This window comes from Culex pipiens, chromosome 2 (genome assembly GCF_016801865.2).
Source record: "Culex pipiens pallens isolate TS chromosome 2, TS_CPP_V2, whole genome shotgun sequence".
Lineage (NCBI taxonomy): Eukaryota > Metazoa > Arthropoda > Insecta > Diptera > Culicidae > Culex > Culex pipiens.
In genome coordinates, this window is record NC_068938.1 from 157,382,106 (window position 1) to 157,407,411 (window position 25,306).

At 34.7% G+C, this 25,306-nt stretch overlaps 1 protein-coding gene across 1 annotated transcript in view; it reads left to right on the plus strand.

The window, feature by feature from the left end:
• The window catches only part of LOC120424759 (putative uncharacterized protein DDB_G0282133), a 509,335-nt gene that overhangs the window by 28,450 nt on the left and 455,579 nt on the right, over nucleotides 1-25,306 (plus strand). The gene's annotated exons all lie outside the window — the stretch shown is intronic.

Sequence of the window (25,306 nt, forward strand, 5' to 3'; positions counted from 1 at the left end):
TCAGCCGGAGGCTGGTTAAACTATTTTGGGAAGCTAATTAAATTTAGTAAATTTTTCAATTTGTGTTATAATTTGACTAGGTATTGATAAAAAAAAAAGATTCAATCTTGGTTTATTCAACGTAATAAATGAATTAATTTTTTGATCTTTAAATCACTCATTAAGAACATTTTAAATTTTTGTGATTCCTGTTTAATTTTCACGATATTTGATTTTCTGGGCGGATGGTTCTCGTGGAAGTTGAAAAATTCATTTTTTGGTTTTCTAATTTTGCAAAAAAAAAAAATAGGATTTTGTTAAAGAATAAATTATTTTTGCCTATTGATATTTAATTTTGTTTTCCATAAGTGTGATAAAAATCTAAATGAATATTTTTAATGGGCAAAATGTCGCAGAAAACTGAAGTAATTAGTAAAAAATGTAACTAACACACATTTTTTTTAGTAATTTTCAAAAAAGTTTCCACGTTGGTTATGGATGGGCTCTATTTGAGCAATTCTCTACCAAAACCGGAAATGGATTTTATTTGTATTTTTTTATTTGGCTCAAACTTTGTGGGGGCCTTCCCTATGACCAAAGAAGCCATTTTGCATCATTAGTTTGTCCATATAAATTTCCATACAAATTTGGCAGCTGTTCATACAAAAATGGTACGTAAATATTCGAAAATCTGTAACTTTTGAAGGAATTTTTTGATCAATTTGGTGTCTTCGGCAAAGTTGAAGGTATTGTTAAGGACTATTTAGAAAAAAATAGGTACACGGAAAAAAAAATTTCCCAATTTTTTTATTAACTTTTTTTTCACAAAAACTCAAATTCCCAAAATACGTATTTTTTGATTTTCGAGATTTTTTTATATGTTTTAGGGGACAAAAATCCGCAACTTTTGAGTTATAGAGAAACATGGTCAAAAAATCTGCCGCCGAGTTATGATTTTTTGAAAAACTGGTGATTTTTGGAAAAAATCGAAATTTCATTCATAAATTTTTTTTTACCTCATTTTTTTATGCAAAATTGAATTTGCAATCGAAAATTACTTTACAGATTTTTTGATAAAGGGCCCCGTTTTCAAGATATAGCCACCGAAAGTTTGATTTCAGCGAAATATTTGCAGTTTTTCGATTTTTAAAAATAGTGACCATGAGTGACCATTTCTAAAAATATTTTTTTTGAAAAGTTCAGAAAAAAGTGCTATAAAATTGTCTAAGAGACATTGAAGATTGGACCTCTGGTTGTTGAGATACAGCGGCTTAAAGAAAAAGAAACACGAAAATTGAAGTTTTCTAAGTCTCACCCAGTGGCAGTGCGTGGCCGAATGGTTACGCTGTCCGCTTTGTAAGCGGATGATTCTGGGTTCGATTCCCGTCTGCTGCAACCTTCCATCGGATGAGGAAGTAAAATGTCGGTACCGGCCTTGGTTGTTAGGCCGTTAAGTCATTCCAGGTGTAGGAGTCGTCTCCATGCCATAAGTACAAACAACACACCAAACCAAGCCTACTCCGGTGGAATCGCTGGTGGCGGTTGGACTCGCAATCCAAAGGTCGTCAGTTCAAACACTGGGGTGGAAGGTTCCTTGGAGTAGAAAGAGGTTTGGGTGCTCTCCAAGCCTTCGGACTCCTAGGTTCGAGCAGAAACTTGCAATAGAGACCACAAAAGACCCGGGGGTCGTTAATGTGGATGGTTTGATTTTTGAAGTCTCACCCAAACAGCCCACCATTTTCTAATGACGATATCTCAGCAATTAATGGTTCAATTTTCAATGTTAATACATGAAACATTCGTGAAATTTTCTGATCTTTTCGAAAAAAATGTTTTGAAAAAAAATTAAATCAAGACTAACATTTTAAAAGGGCCAAACATTGAATATTATGCCCATTTAAAATGCTAGTATTGATTTAAAAAATTTCAAAATATTTTTTTCGAAAAGATCGGAAAATTTCACGAATGTTTCATGTACTAACATTGAAAATCGGACCATTAGTTGCTGAGATATTGACATTAGAAAATGGTGGGTTGTTTGGGTGAGAATTAGAAAATTTCAATTTTCTTGTTTCTTTTTCTTTAAGCCGCTGTATCTCAGCAACCAGAGGTCCAATCTTCGATGTCTCTTAGACAATTTTATAGCAAATTTTCTGAACTTTTCAAAAAAAATATTTTCAGAAATGATCACTCATGGTAACTTTTTTTAAAAATCGAAAAACTGCAAATATTTCGCTGAAATCAAACTTTCGGTGGCTATATCTTGAAAACGGGGCCCTTTATCAAAAAATCTGTAAAGTAATTTTCGATTGCAAATTCAATTTTGCATAAAAAAATGAGGTAAAAAAAAATTATGAATGAAATTTCGATTTTTTCCAAAAATCACCAGTTTTTCAAAAAATCATAACTCGGCGGCAGATTTTTTGACCATGTTTCTCTATAGCTCAAAAGTTGCGGATTTTTGTCCCCTAAAACATATAAAAAAATCTCGAAAATCAAAAAATACGTATTTTGGGAATTTGAGTTTTTGTGAAAAAAAAGTTAATAAAAAAATTGGGAAATTTTTTTTTCCGTGTACCTATTTTTTTCTAAATAGTCCTTAACAATACCTTCAACTTTGCCGAAGACACCAAATTGATCAAAAAATTCCTTCAAAAGTTACAGATTTTCGAATATTTACGTACCATTTTTGTATGAACAGCTGCCAAATTTGTATGGAAATTTATATGGACAAACTAGTGATGCAAAATGGCTTCTTTAGTCATAGGGAAGGCCCCCACAAAGTTTGAGCCAAATCAAAAAATACAAAAAATAAAAATGGTCGAAATCGGCCGGTTTTGTAGAGAATTGCTCATTTATTCTTTGAAACGAAATATAGGGCAAGCCTATTCTCATTGATTTAACTGTATTTTTTTATTTTTTTATTTTTGAATTCCATTTTATTGGAGTTCATATCTCATCAAGATTTTACAATCTTATCCAGCCAAAATGATTAAAATTACTTCAGTTTTCTGCGACATTTTGCCCAGTAAAAAATATTCATTAAGATTTTATCACACTTTTGGAAAACAAAATTAAATATCAATTGGCAAAAATAATTTATTCTTTAACAAAATCCTATTTTTTTGCAAAATTAAAAACCAAAAAATTTATTTTTCAACTTCCATGGGAACCATCCTCCCAGAAAATCGAATATCATGAAAATTAAACAGGACTCAGCAAAATTAAAAATGTTCTTAATGAGTGATTTAAAAGATCAAAAATTAAATTCATTTATTACATTGAATAAACCAAGATTGAATCTTTTTTTATCAATACCTAGTCAAATTATATCACATTTTGAAAAATTTACTGGTCAAATTATATCACAATTTGAAAAATTTACTAAATTTAGTTAGCTTACCAAATTGTTTTTTTTTAGTTATTTGAAAAATTATATATAATTAAGCATAAAGAGTAGTTCCTGTAATTTTAACATAAGATTTTCAGGATTATTTTAACATGTTTTGAAACTAAGGTCCCGTGAAAATCGCAATTTTTGAACGTAAAAAATCACTATGCCTTCTTATGATTAAAACTATGAAATAATGTTTTTTCACTAACTTTATTTTACAATATTTAGATTTTGACAAACTTCGATTTTTTCCTTTACGATGTTTTAGTTGACAGAAGGTTTCAGCTTTCAAGCTAAAGAGTGTGATAGATATTTTGTTTTTGCCAAGTGTTAATTTTATTTGAGTGATTTTAGTAAAGTAGGGTAGAGTAGTCATCAATGAGACACGGGGAACAATGATAAAATGGCTCTCACAAGTCGTAGTTTCAACCAATCAGGCTCATATTTGGGGGAAAGGTGTGTCTACTAGATACACGTCTGCCATAATAGTGGCTTTGGTTATGGACGCTCCCTTGAAGAGTTATTCTTAAATGTTTGATTCTGGGGTGTAAAAGTAAATTATGTACAAACAATACTTTTTTGCTCGTAGGCTGCCTTTTACACCAAAACTAATATTTTTTCAAATTTCTTTCGACGTTCCATAGGGGTTGAGTTGGGCTACAATGTCCTTTCATTAGGTTTGACCAAAATTTAGAATATACCCAGAATCCAGGGCTGTCTCATTGTTCCCCACTCATTTGAGCCCATGGGTAACAATGATACACTTCGATTTTTCTTCATTAAACTTTTCAAAATCTATGGAAATCCTTCAAAACATGAATTGAAAGTGATTTTTGGCATATTTATAGAGTTTTAACTTCATTTAACCAAAAATATAAAGTTATTTGGTATAAATAAATGGATTTTACAAAATTTAAATACTTTTTAGTATAACTTTTGTTAATTAAAGTTTCATGTTGGCAAAATTACTCTAAAATGTTCAAGGCAAGTCACCTGCAATAGAACAATACAAAAACATTATGTTTTACTAGAACAATATTGATTTTTGTAGAGTGTCTCATTGTTCCCCAGCTGTCTCATTGTTCCTGCCAAGTGCGTCTACAATGAGACAGTTGAATAACTCTGGCTGTAGATGTCGGATCGATCTCATATTTTGATCAATGTAAGAACACATTAAAAGAAAGAAAATGCAACAAAAAGCTCATTAAAACATGCTGATGAAAAAATAAGAAAAATCGTTGAAAGTTGAAAACCAAAAGTGTCTCATTGATGACTACCCTACCCTACACATTTGTCCTGACATAAAAGATGTACCCCTTCCCAGATGTAACATTACCATGATTTTTTTACTCTGCACAAACACTGCATCTTAGGTCGATATCCAACCTTAGAATGTTTTGAAAATATGTTTTGGTAGTGTTGGCAAACCATGATATTTAATAATAATTGAAAGGTTTTCAAGGAGTCGAAATGAAAAATTCATCACGATTGAGATTAATACAATTATTAGGGACAGATAAGACAGACATGTGGTCTCAAACAATTTTATCCAGTTTTTGTGAAAATTCCGTGGATGAATTTTGCTTCAAGCCATTGCTGTTTATCTTTATGCACAAAGTTCCCTAAAATTCGCTAGAGTAACCAACTCCGAGTTCGAAAGTGGGTCGAAGTGGAACCGTTCCTTCGTTGAACAGCCGCCGAAAACTCTGCGCAGTCATAGCCTGGAGGTTGACCCCCGGAAAAAAAAACAAACTTTTGTCAGAGATGCCCGTGGCCCAGTTGATAAGCGCGGTTCCCGGTTTAGGCCCCGTCAAGGCCAAGATCTTGGCAGATTAAGAGGCGGTACTCGAGCGTGGCTCATCTTGGCAGCTCTTCAATCTTGCCATATGGTCAGTGGTAATGCTGGGGCTAAGCATCGTAGTGAATAAACAAAAAAACGGCAGAAATCTCGAACATGCCCTTTTGAGTGCAATTGTACCGGTTTAGAGAGAAGCTTGTGGTGAGTTTGCGGTTGGGAAAGAAATTTCAAGGGTAAGCTACGGAGTTGCGATGTTTTTTGAGAGGCACTGTGAAGTGGGCAAGAATGTGCTGAGTGATCTGCATGTGAAGTGAATCAGCGGGTAGTGGATTCGAATGAGTATGAGATCATTTCGAGTTTTAAGAGTTGGAAATTTTGATTGAAAATTCTTATTACGTTTCCCAAAAATCAAACTGCTATCTGAGCTCACTCACCCATAATAAAGTGAGCAGCTTGAAAGTTCTAACTTTTTGAAAGCTGCCTCCTACCTCGAACGCCCACATCAATTAGAAGCTCGACGGCAATCCAGAAGTACAAGTGATGTGAACCGCCCACCCCAATCAACAAACTGACAACTTATGTTTCAATTAGCCAACCTCATCAGCCTCCGTAAACTTCCGCCCTTCGCCCACAATATTGATTACACGGGGGAATAAGCTGTGAACTCTGGGTTCAACACCATAACCTTGAACTTTTCCCCGAAAAAAGCACGCGGAATCGAAACAATAACAACCTCCGACTCATTAAACTTTTAAATGTTTATTCATGTGTACGACGCAAAGCAAACAACACCAACAAAAAAAAAAGCTTCTGTCGGTACTTAGTAGCTGTTGCTAACGAATTGTGAAAATTCCCATCGTCTAAGGCTTGGTTCTGGCACACACAAAAAAAAACACACGAAGGGGTTTAGTGAGGAAGCCATTGTTTGTTCGAGCAACGACGCGGCATCTCTCAGAGGTTTGACTAACCGGCCTGCTTACTTGCCGGCAGTTTATGATGAGCATTAAACCGGCGATGCTTGTTTACTTCTCATTTGGGGAGAGGAGGACCACCCACGTAGGGAGGTTGGATTTTCGGAAGGTGTTTAGCATGAGTTTGAACGTTGTCGCATGCGAAATGAGATTTAATCGTGAAGGATGTCAAGATTTGAGAAGAAACTTGAACTTGAAGACTGCTTAATTAGCTGGATCTCACTTGACATGCTAACCTATTGAAACCAACAAAAAGTGAAGAAAAGTGTTCAGAAGTTAAATTGTAAAGCAAAGCCAAGGATAATCCGTGTAACGCTTGTCTAACGTACCATACACCATGTCGGAGAACCAGCCCAGCCATCTAATTAGAGGAAACTTCCGCTAATTAAGCATTCACCCTCGCGAGGGGTCTCACAGAATATAAGTTACACCATGCGGCCGTGTAGGCTCCCCAGGTCCACAGTCCAGTGCAACATCCAACCAAGCATAAAATGTATGTGAGCGCCAGAACAAAAATAAGAGAATTAAGGGTGTGGCATTCAGCGAAAAGGTTAAGAGCACCGGCTCATTTTGTATGCACTAGCGAGGTACGTGACACATCTTGCGTGTACGAGCGAGCTTTTTTAGGGAGTATAAAATGCACTTCAATTAACTGGAAAAAAGGTAGCTACACTATTCAGTGAGGCAGTAGAGGGAGAAACTAGTGGGGTTTTCATGAAATCATTTTTTTTTACAAAATTAATTATTTTAAGAACAAAAAAAAGTTTAAAACTAAAATGCACTTTATATTGTTCAATACAATGTTGTTTATCACTAAAATACCAAGATCATACTTTTTGTCTCCTTCACCTCAATGAGTAAAGGCTATAAAATCTTAAATAAACATCTTAATTTGACCTCCATGACACTCCTTCACGTACACAGCAAAAAAAAGTTGAATTTTGGAATGTTGAAAATTTGGTAGGTTGAATATTACTCATTTTTTGAGTAATATTACTCAAAAAATGTGTAAAAATGTGAACCTGATGAATATTCATCAGAAACTGATGAAAATTCATCAATTCCTGATGTAATATTACACATTTTTTTTTGCCACAAGATCTGTCACCATTTCCTGATGAATATTACCATCATTTTTTTTTTCTGTGTATACATATTGACTCAGAATCAAATTCTGAGCAAATGTCTGTGTGTGTGTGGTAAGATGTTGATTAAAAAATTGCACTTGATTATCTTGGCACTGGCTGAACCAATTTGGACCGTTTTGGCCTCATTCGATCCATCTTGGGGTCTATTAAGTCACTATCTATAAATTATAATTTTTAGCTAATTACCGTAAACTGGGGTGACTTTGATAGCCCGGGGTGACATTGATGGAAATTTGATTTGGCCACTAATTTTGATGCATCCAATGTAACAGTCACATTTTTGCATATATGTTCGATAATAAGCTATCTCTAAATGCTTACATACTCAAAATTCTCTAAAATGAATAGATATTAATTTGACGGGCATTTGAAAAACCTATCAAAGTCACCCCGGGCTATCAAAGTCACCCCAGTTTACGGTACTTCAAAAGTTATGCTGTAAAAAACCGATTTTGGCTCAAGTCCAAAAGATTCTAAAAATTGTGGTTTTGTGAAAAAAAAAAAACCCCGTCATGTTATACATTTTTGGCAAGGAATTTAAAAGACCTTTCCAGCTAGTCCAAAAGATTGAAGATCTGATAACCCTATCAAAGATTATTAGCACTTCAGTATTATTTAAACACTTTTTAAGGCCGGGTCTCAGACATTTTCAAAAAAAATTAGTCCGGATCTGTCATGCGAGCTGTTGTTGGATAGGTTATCAAAAGACCTTGCCAATGAGTCAGAAAGATTGAATATCTGAAATCCCTATCAAAAGAAATGAGTATGTAGGGTAGGGTAGTCATCACTTTTGGTTTTCAACTTTCAACGATTTATCTAATTTTGTCACCAGCATGTTTTAATGAGCTTTTTGTTGCATTATCTTTCCTTTAATGTGTTCTAGCATTGACCAAACTATGAGATCGATCCGACTTCTATAGCCAGAGTTATTCAACTGTCTCATTGTAGACGCACTTGGCAGGAACAATGAGACAGCTGGGGAACAATGAGACACTCTACGAATATCAATACTTTTCAAGTAAAACATCATGCTTTTGTATTGTTTCATTGCAGGTGACTTGCCTTGAACATTTTAGAGCAATTTTGCCAACATGAAACTTTTATTAACAAAAGTTACACTAAAAAGTATTTAAATTTTGTAAAATCCATAGATTAATACCAAATAACTTTGTATTTTTGGTTAAATTAAGTTTAAACTTTATAAATATGCCAAAAATCACTTTTAATTCATGGTTTGAAAGATTTCCATCGATTTTGAAAAGTTTAATGAAGAAAAATCAAAGTGTCTCATTGTTACCCATGGGCTGAAATGAGTGGGGAACAATGAGACAGCCCTGGATTCTGGGTATATTCTAAATTTTGGCCAAACCTAATGAAGGACATTGTAGCCTAACTCAATCCCTATGGAACGTCGAAAGAAATTTGAAGAAATATTAGTTTTGGTGTAAATGGCAGCCTACGAGCGAAAAAGTATGTTTTGTCCATAATTTACTTTTACACCCCAAAATCAAACATTTATGAATAACTTTTCAAGGGAGCGTCCATAACCAAAGCCACTAATATGGCAGACGTGTATCCAGTAGACACACCTTTTTCCCAAATATGAGCCTGATTGGTTGAAACTACGACTTGTGAGGGCTATTTTATCATTGAGCAGTTCTCTACGAAATCGGTCTTTTTTCTTCAATTTTAGTTTTTGTATTTTTTAATCCGACTGAAACGCAACGGGCGTAATATTGAATGTTTGGCCCTTTTGAAATGTTAGTCTTGATTTGAAAATTTTGAAAATATTGTTTTTGAAAAGATCGGAAAATTTCACAAATGTTTCATATATTAACATTGAAAATCGGACCATTACTTGCTGAGATATCGACAATAAAAAATGGTGGGTTGTTTGGGTGAGTCTTAGAAAACATCAATTTTCCTGTTTTTAAACCTTTGCATTGCAATATCTCAGCAACTAAAGGTCGTATCAACAAAGTCCGGAAAAGCAAAATATAGAGAATTTTCTCAGCTTTTCAAAAATATTTTTTCCAAAAGTGTGCAAACATGTGCACTATTTAAAAAAAATGAAAAACTGCGACTTTTTTCAAAAAAGTTACCTAAAAATGGCTATAACTTGAAAACGGTGCACTTTATCAAAATTTCACTAAAGTACTTTTTGATTGCAAATTTGATTTTACATCAAAAAATGAAGTTGAAAATTTTTTGCGACCAATATTTTGATTTTTTGAAAAAATCAGTATTGATTAAAAAATTCATAACCGGGTCAAAGATTTTTTGCACAACCTGGAAATTTCTGAAAAGTTGGCATTTTATGTCCTCTAAAACATATAGAAAAATTAAAAAAGTTAAAAATAGTGTTTTTTTGCAAATCAAGTTTTAGTGATAAAAAGTTAAATAAAAAAATCACCAAATTTTTTTACAGTGTATCATTTTTTTTCAGTGTAGTCTGTATCCATACCTACTTTGCCGAAGACACCAAATCGATCAAAAAATTCCTTCAAAAGATACAGATTTTTGAATTTTCATGCATCATTTTTGTATGGACAGCTGCCAAATTTGTATGGAAAATTTTATGGACATACTAATGTTGCAAAATGACTTCTTTGGGCATACCGAAGGCACCAAAAAAGTTTCAGTCGGATTAAAAAATACAAAAAAAATCGAATGACCGAAATCCTAGAGAACTGCTCCATTGTTCCCCGTGTCTCATTGATGACCACTTTACCCTAATTTTTATTTATTTACCGTCTTTTCAGACATCATAATCGATGTATGGAAAGGTTTTAAAAAATTGTCAAAATTTTACAAAGAAAATACAAAGCTCAAAAAGTTTCAAGAGATTTAAAATAACACAAAGAGTTGAGATATCGTCATTTGAAAATGTTCTGCCTTTAACATGCTTTTTATTTTATTACAATTTAAAAAAAAAATAATAAGTGTATCAAAATAGAAAAATGAATAATAAATAAATTAAATATTTAATTATTGTTAAATTTCATGTATTTTTTTTTATAACAGTATAGATTAACGTGAACCATTAAACTAGACGTAAAAATTTGTATTTTTGGTATCACCTTGTAAAAACAAAAAAAAAATAAAGAAAAGAGCACCACCTGCCCCCCCCCCCACTCTCTCTCTCTTAGAATCAGGTGATGCACATATGCAATGGGGTGTCCAAAAAAAAGACTCCCTAGATTTGGGTTATTTCAAGAATATTTGACAATTTTGAAAAATAGTTTTTCTGTTTGCCTTCATCAATTCCAGGAAAAAAAAAGGAAAACGAAAAGAAAACTTCTCTATAATTTTGGAAATTTTTAAAGAGTTTTTCAATTTTGATTTTTCATTGGATGGAACTTTATCCAAGGATGTTTAACCTTTTAGCTCTGAGGACCAATTTCGGTATTTCTGATACAGATTTTTTTTGGTAATGTTATTTTTGGTGGCGGAAATGAAAAAAATACAAATATACAGCAATTCCCCACGAAAACAGCATGATTCGAAAAAAAAGTTCTCCGATCGGGCTCAAAATTTTTCTGGGGGTTCCTTGGCCGAAATAGTTAGACCAGTATTTTTTTTTGTTTGGCCATTAGGGTGACCTACGCCGTGTTAGGGTGGTCCGAAAATGGCAATTTTCTTCGATTTTCGCAAAAACCACTTTTTTTTAAAAAAAATCATATCTCCGCGCCATTTCATCCGATTTTAGCTGTCTTAGACGCAAAAGAAAGGTGCTTAGTTTGGCAATTTAGGAAAAATAATAAGAAGATTCAAAAATCTAGCTTAACATTTGAAAAGGTCGTATGAAAACTTAAAAAATCTGTTTTGAAGGTCTCGGAACCAAAGAGCCTATATCTGAAAATATTTTTATCGGATTCATCGGAAAATTTCACTTAGTTGCGTATTTCAATTACGAAAATTTTGGTACCCTAACATGTATAGGTCATCCCTGAAATTTTCAAGTAATCGCAGTTTTAGTGAAAAAAGTCGATTTTTCCCGTTTTCGTCATTTTTCCATTTTTGCGCGAGGCGCGTCGAAAAACCCAGTTTTTAGTTTCAAAAAATCGTATCTCAGAGTATCGAAAACATAACTTTACCATTTGTGATATTTTCCGAGGAATCCGATAAAAATATTTTCAGACATAGGCTCTTTGGTCCCGAGACCTTCAAAACAGCATTTTAAGTTTTCATACGACGATCATGCTGTTTTCGTGGGGAATTGCTGTATAACTAATGCTTTATGAGATTGAGCTAAAAGTTAAGTAGACATTTGTTCCATTTGGATCTTCAATTTATTCTGAACATTAGAAGTTGCAAACGATACTAAAGAAAAAAGATACACAAACTCTGAAAGATAGGGAGTCATAAAAACCTTTTAAAATTTTGAAATGTTAGAAAGACCAATAACTTTTGACAGCCTCACATACATAGTTTTATGCTTTTCACCATCATAGTTAATAAAACAAAACTGTTTTACTTCCAGCCGAAAACGTCTATAGCTTGTAAAAAAAAACTTATCAAAATAATGTTTCAACATTTTTAGATTGCATGTTTTGCAAATCAAGTTTAATGAAATAACCTTTGTTTCGATTATTCTTCAACAAATATCATTTAAAAGAGACGACAGATCCGCATTATTCTAAAGTCTAACTTTAAGCCTAAAGCTCTGTAACAAATATTAGAATCTAACAAAAAAATCATTTTTTTTTTGGGAAATGAACTTTATTTTTTATCGTCTATGCAACTATTTTTATAAACAGTCTTTATCATTTCCTATAACTTAGCCGAAGTCTACAAATCGATCAGAAAATCTCTTCTCAAAAGACATAAAAACCCATAACGGTTTGATGATGAAATCTGGCTTCATTTAACATAAGTTGAACAAAGTTTCATTCAAATAATAAAACATAAATAAAATGAAAAAATAATGTCTGAAAACATTTGAAAACCTTACTTTAATCGATCTCAAATCAAATGATTGTTCTGCGATTGTGCACAACATGTAGTTTACTCACACGAAGTTATATCAACTAACAATAAATAAACTATCGATGTAATTTCCGTTCCCTTTTCTGCAGCTTCCCTGACGACAGAAAAGCAAACAAAAATTGTGATCACGTTCAGAAGTCACAAAGCTTCAGGAGGGAAATTGGTGAAAATTCCACTCAGCTGTGATCAAAACTCAGCCACACACACACACACACACACACACACAAACATAAACTTGCTATCCTATGGCTTGCTTGTAGATCTAGACGAGTCGTGTTTGGTGCGATAGTTACCTGAGTCTCTCGGTCGTTGTTAAGGTATTGCTGCAATAAAACGTGAGACGAAACACGCCGCCTCGGTCTCGGTGGGCACATCTGCAGACGACATCCTCGTAAGGTACAGAAAGAGAGCAAAGAAGAGCAATAACAGAAGGCAGTAACAAGAATTGTTACGTTTCAACTATTGTAGTGGATTTTAAGGAAAGCTTATCCTGAAACGCTTAACAGTTAGCTTAAGTCATATGTTAAAAGATTTTCATAAACAAGTGTAACAATTTCATTCAAAACTTTTTGACCTAAAAAAATGTTTTTTAAACACAACAACAAAATAAACAAAATACTCTTAGCTAACTCAACCCGACATCCCTCAGAAGAAGGTTGCTGAAAAATTCAGCAGACACAAAGAGCTATGACAGCTCCGGCGCCAACTCTGCTGTCGGATGCGATGCCAGCGACGGTGGAAAACGAGTTTTCTTCCTCATTTTCCTACGACGTCAGCCTCCCAGGAGAAGGTGGCTCCCAAATGAGTGTTGGATGGAATCCTAAATTGACGGGCCGAGTAGGAGCACACTTTTGTTGTGGAGTTTATTCCTCTTTTCCCAGGAAATTGTACTTCTTTTTGTATTCTCAGGGATTCTCTGTAAAATTGTATCATGGGCAAATTTGATTTGCTATTATTTTAGTCTTAAATTGCGAAGTATTTTTATTAGAAAAAAGAAAATAGTTAAATCTCTTGATTAGGATTTGTTATAAAATAAAACTTTCAGAACCTTGATTCCACAGAGAACTGCACCACTTGCTCTTTATTTATCCTGGCAAAAGGATAAATTGACAGGTGTCCTAAGTGGGGATGGAGAAAGGTTGTTCTATCAGAGTCAGTAAACTCTAATTGGAACGAAATTGAATAAAAGCTTGATGGTATTACTTGCGTTGATATACTTAGACATTATTGACACCTGTGGCAATTGATCGCTTTGGTAATTTTCATTTGTAAGCCGCTTGTGGGAGGTTTTATTTCGAATTCAATAAACATGAACTTGATGGTATTATGCAGTATGTAAATTTTGAAAACTCCAGTTATGATTTGAACAGTTAATAAAAAAAAAGTTTGAATATTTCTCTGCAATAATACTTTTCTTGGAAGCCATCATCACCCAAAATACCGAAAGACCTTCACAGTAAACACGCATCGCTGAGTATAATTACACCGTTGCTACCTTCACCCAAATTGGGTCATAGCCCGTCAAATACCAGCACCTTCCAACCTCCTACAAAGCACCCATTCCCTCTACCCACTTTTACCCCCTACAAATCCATAGCAACGACCGTTCTCCAAAAGTTCAAAACATAACAACAACTCCTACCACACCTCAGCTCCGCCGAAAAGTCAGTGACGTAGGGTTACGCTGCCTCTCTCAGTTCAGTATACTCCAGAAACCGTTGGTTGAGTTAACTCTGACAGCTCACTTTGTACCTCCAGTCATCCAATTTCCTGGAGCACTTCTACCTCTTGCCAGCTGATGGCAGTGACTTCCACTAGAGGGGTGTGGTTCATTTGGTCGAAATGGTCGTTTCGTCGAATACTCTGCTCACTACAGCTGAGTGTTCACCATCTCACCGGACTTGGATGGCACTAGAAGTTAGAAAAGGTGACGATTCTCCACCGGTTGAGGTTGTTGAACTCCAAAGCGATTTGTTCTCACTGGAGACCAAACACAATTAGGCAGATATCATCTCCAGAAACAAGCATAAACCAACCTTCGGGTTAACCCTTTGACTTCACCTCCTAGCCCGAACCATCAAGAGCCCAAAAACAGTAACTAGAGCTTAGTTGTAGGTATTAGTGGCATCATCGCCGCGCGAAGCCTTCATTCAGCGTGAGCGTGCCTCCGTTCACACAAAAGCCTCGAATGTTGCCTAGCAATTGGAGGTGTTGCAAACGTACACAAACACACGCGCGCAGAGGAAAAAGCACAAAACCGGACTCTAGTCAGAGACTAACTATCGCACGTTTAGCCGTAGCTGTGGGCACGGAAGGTACATAAGAAGCCCACCGAGCGAGAGTGAGATCCACTGCCGCCAGGGGGATTTGAAACGTGACGGAGCATCACGTGAAGAAGTGGGTCGTCGGCGCGGCCGGAGCGATTGTGCCGCAAAAGGAGATGGGTTTTGCGAATTGTTTGTGGAAAAATTGAATATGTTTGTAAAATTAATTGAAAAAAGAGCAATTCCAGCCCAAAACAGAAAATTTTTAGGCACTTTTTTCTCGACCCTCTCCGATTCAATAAAACTTTGTAGACATGTTATCCTACGCTTATGAAAGCCATTTTTGTGTATATGGAGCCAGTTTCACTCGATAAAGACATTTGAGAAGGGCGTAAGTGTTTTTAATATTTTTCAAAAATCAAACCATCCACATTAACGACCCACGGGTCTTTTGTGGTCTCTATTGCAAGTTTCTGCTCGAACCTAGGAGTCCGAAGGCTTGAATGGGGAGAGCACCCAAACCTCTTTCTACTCCAAGGAACCTTCCACTCCAGTGTTTGAACTGACGACCTTTGGATTGCGAGTCCAACCGCCGCCAGCGATTCCACCGGAGTAGGCTTGGTTTGGTGTGTTGTTTGTACTTATGGCATGGAGACGACTCCTACACCTGGAATGACTTAACGGCCTAACAACCAAGGCCGGGACCGACATTTTACTTCCTCATCCGATGGAAGGTTGGAGCAGATGGGAATCGAACCCAGAATCATCCGCTTGCAAAGCGAACAGCGTAACCATTCGGCCACGCACTGCCACTTTAATATTTTTATATTTCGTAATTTAAATATTTCTGTATGTCGAAGCTGTTGCATCGTATCAAAAAGTGGTCAAAGACAAACTTGGATCAAAGACAATCTTATGGGAAATTGGACAAGCTTTTCGGTAAAAATATTTACGAGACTGAAAAATCAAGTCTGTGATATAGAAATCATCATAAACCATAAAAAAAACATTTTTCCAACATTTTTATTTTTAAAATCGTTGTAACTCCACAAGTATTGGACTTAGGACAGTGGTCAATATGGAGACTTTCATTCAAAATTTTCTGGAGAATCGATTCCCGTATTTGAGTTTTGAAAATTTTGACGTTTAGAGCACTTTTCAAAAAAACAGTTTCAGTAAATGATTTTTTTAGGTGAGTTGCTCCATCCGGCATTTTTCGTGTGTCTTTTTGTAACATCTTAGGCTATTTTCACAAAAAATTTGAACGTTAAAAAATCGTGGGCTCACCTTCAAATTTGACTTTTAAACTTAAATATCAAAAAATCTCATAGAAGTGGCGTGTTGTTTTCTTTCAGTGTATTTTTTTCGGAAAGCCCGACAAATTTCCTTCAAGTTTGTGGCTCCATGTACACAAAAAATGGCTTATATAAGCGTAGGATAACATGTATACAAAGTTTTATTGAAATCGGAGAGGGTCCGGTACAACCGATTCCCTATTTGGCATGGAATTGCTCAGATAATAATAAATTGTTAATAAAATAAAATTTCGATATTCCAAATTTAAGAATCTCTCCATTTCTATTTTGATAATTTTTAATCAACTCGTTTTTATTTATTGTTCATACCATTCTTATGCCAATATGGTTATCTTATGGGGCAATTTTGGTCCCTGATCACGAATCCGATGTCCATTTTTTGATATCTCGTTATAAAGGGGCGGTACGACCCGTTCCATTTTTTAACATTCAATAAAAGAAGTGGTTTTCAATAATGTGCAGCCTGAAATGATTATGATTTGAAAATTTAGCATAGCATAGCATTGGTGTCTACCCGTAGCTGCTACTTCGTTATTGACCAGGACCCCCAATCATTGCTCCGTGGACCACAGATGAAAAGTAGGAACCAATCATCACCCCTTCGCAATTTTCAAAGGTCCCTATCATGCTGATCAATACCGACGCCGGCCACGACCAGTGGTAAGACACGGGGAAGTGGATGGGAATGTTAGTCCGATACTTGAGTGATGGGACCGCCAAATCGACTGCGTCTCCGACAAAGTATCACATGAGTTTTGAGGGGTTAGTAAGATGGGTATGAGGTCAGGATTCACTGTGGTAGGTGATGCGACCATAAGCAGTTTGTTTATCAGTTGTAAATTTATAGGTCTTAGGCAGCCGGCTGCTGTAAGACATACAATCAATGATTTAGAAATAGTTTAAATTCGAACGCGGCGCCATATCATTCATTGCCCCGTCGGCATGCCTTCCGAGCAACGACGCTGTGAGAAGGGCTTTTTCCTCTTTTTACTATTTAAGCAATATATTAAATTGTATTTTCTGTGGTTTCCGATTAAATTATATCAAAACTTTATAGTGTGGTTTGCAATGATTTCATCGGGTTGCTGGATTTTTGACGAAATGTTCCGAAAATAGTGATTTACGAGACCGACAAAATTGCGAACAATAGTAACTGAAAATATCGTTTCGAGCAGTTATTAATAAAGTGACACTATCACGAATGGTACATTTTTAATGCCGAACTCGTTATAGGTTGTTTTATCTTTTACATTATATTTATAATTATCGGAAAAAGTAAGAGTAAGAGAGAACGAATCCGTAAAAACGACGCATGAACTCGAATTAGACATTCTCGTTTAACGACCGGTATATTTGTTATTTACGCGACTTGAAAGAAGGAAAGAAAAAAAAGAAGAGGGAAAGTGGGGAAAAATATGTAAAATATAAGATACATACAAAGATAAATTAAAGTAAATAGATAGATTGAAATAAATAAATAAGTTAAAATAGATACATTACAATGATTTGGTCAATAAAAAATGAATAAAATTAAATCCATTCATGCTTCCATCCATACATGAGCCAAATAATAGAGTTCACTAATTGTGGAAACTCACAAATGACAAATTATCATGCACCCGCATCACTCAACTCACATATACATGTCAACATAGAGCAGACTCACCCAGGGTTCCCAGTGTCGCATAAAACACGCTGGCTTCCTCTCTAGTTATAAGACACTTTTAAATCACCAAGGTATGCTTTTCCGTCTAATACACCAACGTTTGGTGTTAGTGGTGTTAGTAATTTAAGTAAAAATTAAAGTTATCAAACTAAAAACTGTTAAGCAAAAAGTATAACACAAATTTAAAACTCTATCCTCGAAGGATAAAATAGACTTACCTTATGCTACGTACACAAACATGGTGAAAAACGAACGAGCCTACCTTAAAATACTTATGTCACACTAGCCTGATGTTTTCCATCGTAAAGCCTAACCACAGCAAAAGCAAGCTAGATTGAGAGCAGGCTATTTTACTTGAACACAATTTTATGAAATGAACTCAAAGTATTAAATTATTTGAAGCGAGTTTTTGAAATATGGTTGCATTCTTTGCGTAATTTCATATGATACGATTGTTTTTTAACGATTTTATTTGTATGGTTATATAGCCTAGTAAATTAATTAGATTTAAATAATTTTTAATAGTGTAAAAATGGTTGAATTCAATTTTCATCCAATTTGGTCAAGGTAAACAAAAATGTTAAACAAATCTCAATTTTGATCTTGACCGGAAGAGGTGAATATCTTATTTTTAAATGATATAACAACAAATTTCTTCAAAATAGGAGGTCGAAAATAAAATAATTGTTATTTATTCCATAATAGTTTAATTTTTGTTGCGCAACAATATTCTAGTTGTGAATGCTCCAGAAATAAATATTACCTGAATTAAACCTTGACATGAAATTAACAGACAAGCTGATTAGTTCAATATGAACAGTAGATTGCAAGGAATAAAATTAAATCAGGTTCTCTAATTATTAATGTTTGTATAATTTCAAAACATTAGTGCCAAAAAGGTAGGAAAATGTATACTTCCGCTTGATTTTCGGGAAACGGGTAGTATTTTTTTCCGGGAAATCCCGGGAATTCCCGGGATTTTTTTTCCCGGGACGGGAAATTGGACGCTCTACTTGCAGGTGTAGCGTCAGACGTCGAAAAATTACCTGTCACTTTTCTCAGTTGAGTAATGTATGTAAACAAAACGAAATAAATGAATTTGAGTGGGGCTTACAATGAGATTCTCAAAAAATCTTCTACTAATTGGTTTTATTCGAGTTTGAGAGCGATTTTCTTTTAAGTGTTTCGTCTACTTTCTCTTTCGCGGGTGAAGAAAGTTCGCAAGCGAAAAAGATTTTAGCTTTGTGGCAGGAAGGAATTTAGTTCTTGAAAATTTTCCAAAATGGGAATGAAACGAGACAGGCTGAATTTTTTTTTCTTCTTCTAAAATGTTTTTACAAATAGCTTTAAATTTTAAATAATAATTATTAATCATTTCTTCCAATTATATGCAAGAGAAAAATGGGAAGGAGGAATTAAGGTTTTAGAAAATTTTACAAGATAAGAATAAAACGAGAAATGCTGAGACCCACTGTTAAAGATAAATCTAAAACAATCTAATCAAACAAATTACAAATGAGTAATTCTCGCTGAAAGTGGACCACTATTTACACAAGGTGCTCAAAAATAAAAAGCAATGTACTTTTCCAATAGCCCCCACCAAGTTATGAAAGAAACCATGTTTGGTTGGTTGAATTTGTCCTCACCGCGGCGCCACGAAGCTAAAACATTTTTTTTAATTGGTAATTTTTTGACTTAGGCGCGTCTACAAAATTGCTAATAACTTTGCAAAACTTCAAAGAACCCTTGATGTTTAGGGGTGTTTTGGAAAGGAAATGAGCAGAGCTTTCGAATGAACTTGTCAGAAAAATACCGTTCCTTACATTTTTTAGCCACAAAACACCAATGTATTTTTAAAAGTCATTTTTGAAGGCCGGCGCCCCGCTTTATCGAAAAACTGACAAATCCATTCGAAAGCTGAGACAATTTTACATAAAGGACCAATAAATCTAAGGTGTATGTTCCTCCTATCTTTTTTAATCTAATTTTGATTCTGCGAGCGCAGCGCTCCGTTCGCATTTCGGGCGCCCAAAATGTTGCAATTTGCTTGCCCCATTTTAAGATTTTGTCAAAAAATATAGGTGCTCATTTTTTGAATGATAGTTTATTGTCCAAGGATCAAATTGCACTTTCGATAATTGACCAATATTTATATTTTTGGGTTCTTCCAGGCAATTTAATTTCGAAAAATTGTTGTTTTTTTTCTTTTTTATGTAAAATGCTCTCTTACAATTGGGTGGACTTTTTTTCAGTAGAACTAATGAATGTAGCATGTAGGAAATTTCACTACGAACATTTTTCTCTAAAAGAAAACGTAATTTCGATATTCCAGTGCCAAGATATTTTAGTTTTAGTGAGAAAAAAAGTGCCAATTTTACAAATTTCTCAGAATTAACAAGCACGGCCTATTATTTACATGCGGCATATGTTTTGGAGGCCAGAGTATGGTTTCTTATAGTTATTTTGTTCGCTGAATTCGGAACTGGAATCAAATTTCAGATAAATAGTGCACAGTGATATTAGAGCCACGCTCAAATGTTATTTGCGTGTATTCCCCATAGCCACTTAGGGATCGGCAGCCGAAGCCGCTAACCACCGCGCCACGAGGCCTCTCAAAACAATCAGAAGTTGAAAAACAATCTCCATAAAAAAAATCCGTGTGTAAAATATCAATAAAAGGTGAGCGAAAGATGAAATATGACCGAATTCACTAGCGATTAAGATTACAGCATATTACCGCAAATAACTTTTGGGCGTGGCTCCAAATTTAACAGTTCATCTGAAATTTGATTCCAGATCCGAATTCAGCGACCAAAACAACTATAAGAAACCATACTCTGGCCTCCAAAACATATGCCGCATGTAAATAATAGGCCGTGCTTGTTAATTCTGAGAAATTTGTGAAATTGGCACTTTTTTTCTCACTAAAACTAAAATATCTTGGCACTGGAATATCGAAATTACGTTTTCTTTTAGAGAAAAATGTTCGTAGTGAAATTTCCTACATGCTACATTCATTAGTTCTACTGAAAAAAAGTCCATCCAATTGTAAGAGAGCATTTTACATAAAAAAGAAAAAAAAACAACAATTTTTCGAAATTAAATTGCCTGGAAGAACCCAAAAATATAAATATTGGTCAATTATCGAAAGTGCAATTTGATCCTTGGACAATAAACTATCATTCAAAAAATGAGCACCTATATTTTTTGACAAAATCTTAAAATGGGGCAAGCAAATTGCATCATTTTGGGCGCCCGAAATGCGAACGGAGCGCTGCGCTCGCAGAATCAAAATTAGATTAAAAAAGATAGGAGGAACATACACCTTAGATTTATTGGTCCTTTATGTAAAATTGTCTCAGCTTTCGAATGGATTTGTCAGTTTTTCGATAAAGCGGCGCGCCGGCCTTCAAAAATGACTTTTAAAAATACATTGGTGTTTTGTGGCTAAAAAATGTATGGAACGGTATTTTTCTGACAAGTTCATTCGAAAGCTCTGCTCATTTCCTTTCCAAAACACCCCTAAACATCAAGGGTTCTTTGAAGTTTTGCAAAGTTATTAGCAATTTTGTAGACGCGCCTAAGTCAAAAAATTACCAATTAAAAAAAATGTTTTAGCTTCGTGGCGCCGCGGTGAGGACAAATTCAACCAACCAAACATGGTTTCTTTCATAACTTGGTGGGGGCTATTGGAAAAGTACATTGCTTTTGATTTTTGAGCACCTTGTGTAAACAGTGGTCCACTTTCAGCGAGAATTACTCAAATATTATTTTTATAATTTGCCGATATTATAGATAATTATTATAATTAATTTGAAATATTATTGAAGATTGTTTTATGGCTTGACTATTTTTTTATGTAGGAGGCCATTTTGAGAAATGTTTGTCCTACAAAAAAAATTACTTATCATTTTTTTTTAATTTTTATATGCATTTATCGAGTTTAAGTTTCTTTCTTATTGGTAGTTTGAGGCCTATGTAACAATGTCTAACCTTCAGCTTTTGTGTACTTGCCGTTTTCATTTATATATACTTAAACCGAAAGCTTTTAAGTCAAAACAAATTGTGTCACAACATAATCTGGGACATTACAAAATTTACAGCATATTTTATTATTTGACATGAAAAGTAGGGTAAATTGGTTAGAAAGACGTTAAAAAAATTCCAAATTTTATCTTAAGAACTTTGCGTCAAGTATTTTTTTAAATTTATTCACAATTCATGAGCCGTTTATACCTCAACGTAACGAACCTTACACAAATCAACACACTACTGTCAGTTTACAGACTGTTAAAGCTTGCAACGATCTCAACTTCCACGATGATCACGCCGCTCAAGCAGAACAGTTCCCGTTTTCCCCGCGCCGCAACCCGAAACTCTCCTACCCCCTCGCTTAAAGGTTTCATTTTTCTGCACAGTTTCGCATTTCATTGATCTTGTTATCCACCGAACCAACCCGGGGACGGTTATCTGGTTTTTCCGCTTCCCAATCAATAACGTCGCCAGCTTTCTGAGGCAGCAACTCCTTGCAGATGCCGGGGTTGAGATGTGGGGGGCACTTTTCACCGGGCTCAAGTTATGCAACTCCTCGCGTGAGAGTTGGAAAACGCCTTTCGGATTAGCAAGAAGGGGGAGAAAAAAAGTCGAACGGCTTAACCCAACCTGGAGTTGTGCGCTGCTGAAGTCGTCCACGAAGCGATTTTCCAATTAGCGTCTGGCATTGATTATGGCAGCTCTCTTGGCCGAAATCAGCGGGGGAAAAGAAACGGTCCTCGCGGGTTGAAAACTGTGTGTGCAAATAAATTTGCAATCAAGACGCCCCTTGAAAAATGGCGAACGGACAGTTTTTCGAGGCAACGAGTGTTGTGTACCAGGCACAATTTCCGCAAAGTATCGCCGGGTTTAGAGGGACTCTGAACAATGTTTCCACAAGTGCTGAGTATATGCAACAACACAGTTTGTGAAGCACTAGAGTCTCTCTCTCGCTATAACGGTTACGAGTGGCCCCCCTGCAGGTACTCCAGGTCTTTGGTTTTCCCTGAGCAGCAGCAGCAGCAGCACCTATCTAAACAACCTAACTGACCATCGTGCACCGCCGTAAAAACCAATAGCGTGAATTTTGAATTACTAAACTGTTTTGCTGGGCGCAACCATTGGAATAAAAAAAAAAACAAAAACACCCATCAGCGACCAGCCCCCTTCAAATTGAATTCGAGTTGAAGTTGCATAACTGAACATCCAGCAGTTGAGGGCCCATGTGAAAAAGTGAAAACTCGTTTGGGCCAACGATCGCATAATGTGAGCCCACACTTTTCAGAATATCCCCCCGTTCAATATCGGGCGCAACTGTGATGAATCGATTAATTTGCATTTTGGTTCGAATTTCCCAGCAAAAAAAAGTGCCAATCAGCAAACCGCACCACCAAATCCCCAGCTTAAGCATTTTGACCACGGTGGAAACCACCCGAGGATTCCGGAAGTCATTCGGAGCGCATTCGCATAAATTCTGTCCAATGGACTATCCCTTTTCCGATGCCGGGGGGTGTGTCGGAATGGTGAAAATCCTAACCGCATAGTTGCGTTGAAATGTTGATTTTAAATTGATGAGTTTTCATAAACAACGATAATTAAAATAAAATAGTAGAAAGTATTCTTAAATATACTTGTGTTTGGAATACTGTTTCAATAACAAAAATTCAGCAAAAATTTGTTGTAACTTCCGAGAAATTGAAATGATACGAAGCTTGAAAAACAAACATATATGGTGTTTTCATGAAGATTTTTATTTTTTAAAGAAAATGCAGTAGCTTACGAAATTCGGTGTTCGGTGGACGCTAAATAGGTCGAAACAAGCAATCTGTCGAGTTCAGATTTTTTTAATTTCAAAAGAAGGCATCCCACCTCAAACTTAAAACAAATTCCTTTTTTTTGTTTTCGGTTCAAAACATTTTTTAAAAATTTAAATTTTAAAAGATTTATTGTAACTAAATTGTTGTTGTTTTAATTGTTATTTGATGTAAAATAAACTTTTTAAAAATCTGATCCAATTCCAGCTAAATAAATTGAAATTGGGCCAAATCAACCAGAATTTAGGTAATTCGAAGTTGTTTTTTTATAAACCTTGTACAATTACTTGGTCATAATAAATTTTCTTGCACATATATACCCAGCTTGATTTTTTTATCATTCAGGCCTTTACAAATATAGTTTGAAGTTAATGTCCTTTGAAAAGGTTAAAGTAAAATATAAATTATAAATATTAACGACGACGATTTTGTTTCGCAAGAGATAAACTTTTGCAGTACTATTAAAAATATACAAAATCATTTTAACGATCCCAAACATGCTAAATATGATACAGGAAAATACATTTCTAAATGTTTTCAATTGATAAAATCTTCAATTCCATAAAAAAATTAAGACTTTGACAAAAAATATCTATTTCCCTCTGATTTTCCGTGTCAATTTTGGACGACATAAACATTAAAAATATTTAACAATGGCCTTATAATAATTTAAAAAAAATGTTAACTTTACAGTTCATGTTTTCAATTCCTCTTTTATTTTGAATTAAATGACTAGGGTACGAGAATTTCCACGAAAATATTTGTAAAATGTTTGTGATGGCCTCAATAAGCAGGAGTCAACAAAAAATAATAATATATTTCCGGCATTATCATGTCAACACCTAATGGAAAGAGTAGGATGATTGCAGTTTTTTTTCACCGACCTAGTATAAATTTATGTGAATATTGGCTTTTTGTTTGTGAAGTTTTTCAATCAATACTTTTTTAATTTGCTTAACGATTACTTTGAGATTATTTGTAAATGCTTGCTTTTTACCAATGAAATAATTTAATTTATTTATAATCAATTCATTATAGTTAAAGTAACATTTAGTAGATACTAGATCCGTGGTCAGCAGAATCAGGATATATGATTGAACTAAGTAAGCTTTTAAACGGGACTGCTAATTCCATTGGAAAATATAAAAATAGTTTGGTATCTGAGATCGAATGTTAGAGCATTTCACATTTTACCTGCTTTTCTTCGAAAACTTACTAAATCAAATTATATTTTTATTCTTTCTGATAGCAATTTGTCCAAATTTTATTATGAAGTATGAATCACAAAAGTGATATTTCAAACTTGGTTCATCCAAGATTAAATAAATGTTGATTCATAGAATTAGTATTGATTTTTCAAATTGATTTTAAATTTTTTTTAACATTGTTCTAAAACAAATCTGAGTTCCGTGAAGTGCTCACAAAATTTGATAATTTGGTTTGATGATATAAAATTGAAAAAATGTTTTTCTAAAAACTCTTAAGGGGTTGCATACATGTAAATCGTCAAAAATGTCAGAGGTTGGTATGAGCACACAATTAAACTGTTTTTAAATCTTTTTGCAGGGCAATAAAATGTACATTTTCATCTATTCACAAAATAAATTTGAAGACATTTGAATGTACCATTGCCGAGATATAACTATTTTAAGTTAGCAGTTTAAAAAACGGATGCCACGATATTTCAAAACTGATTTGACCAAATAGGCTCAACATTTTGGTGAAGACTAGTTAAACTAGTCCTGTGTGCATGACGAAGGCCGATTTTCGAAAACTTAATTTAAAAAAAGGTAAAAATATTTTCATGGTTTTCATATAAAAAATCGTTAGTTTTTTTTTTTTTTTTTGAAAATGCGGAAAAAGAGGTGTTTTTCAATAATTTGCAGCTTGAAACAGTGATGAGATAGTAATTTGGTGTCAAAGGGACTTTTATGT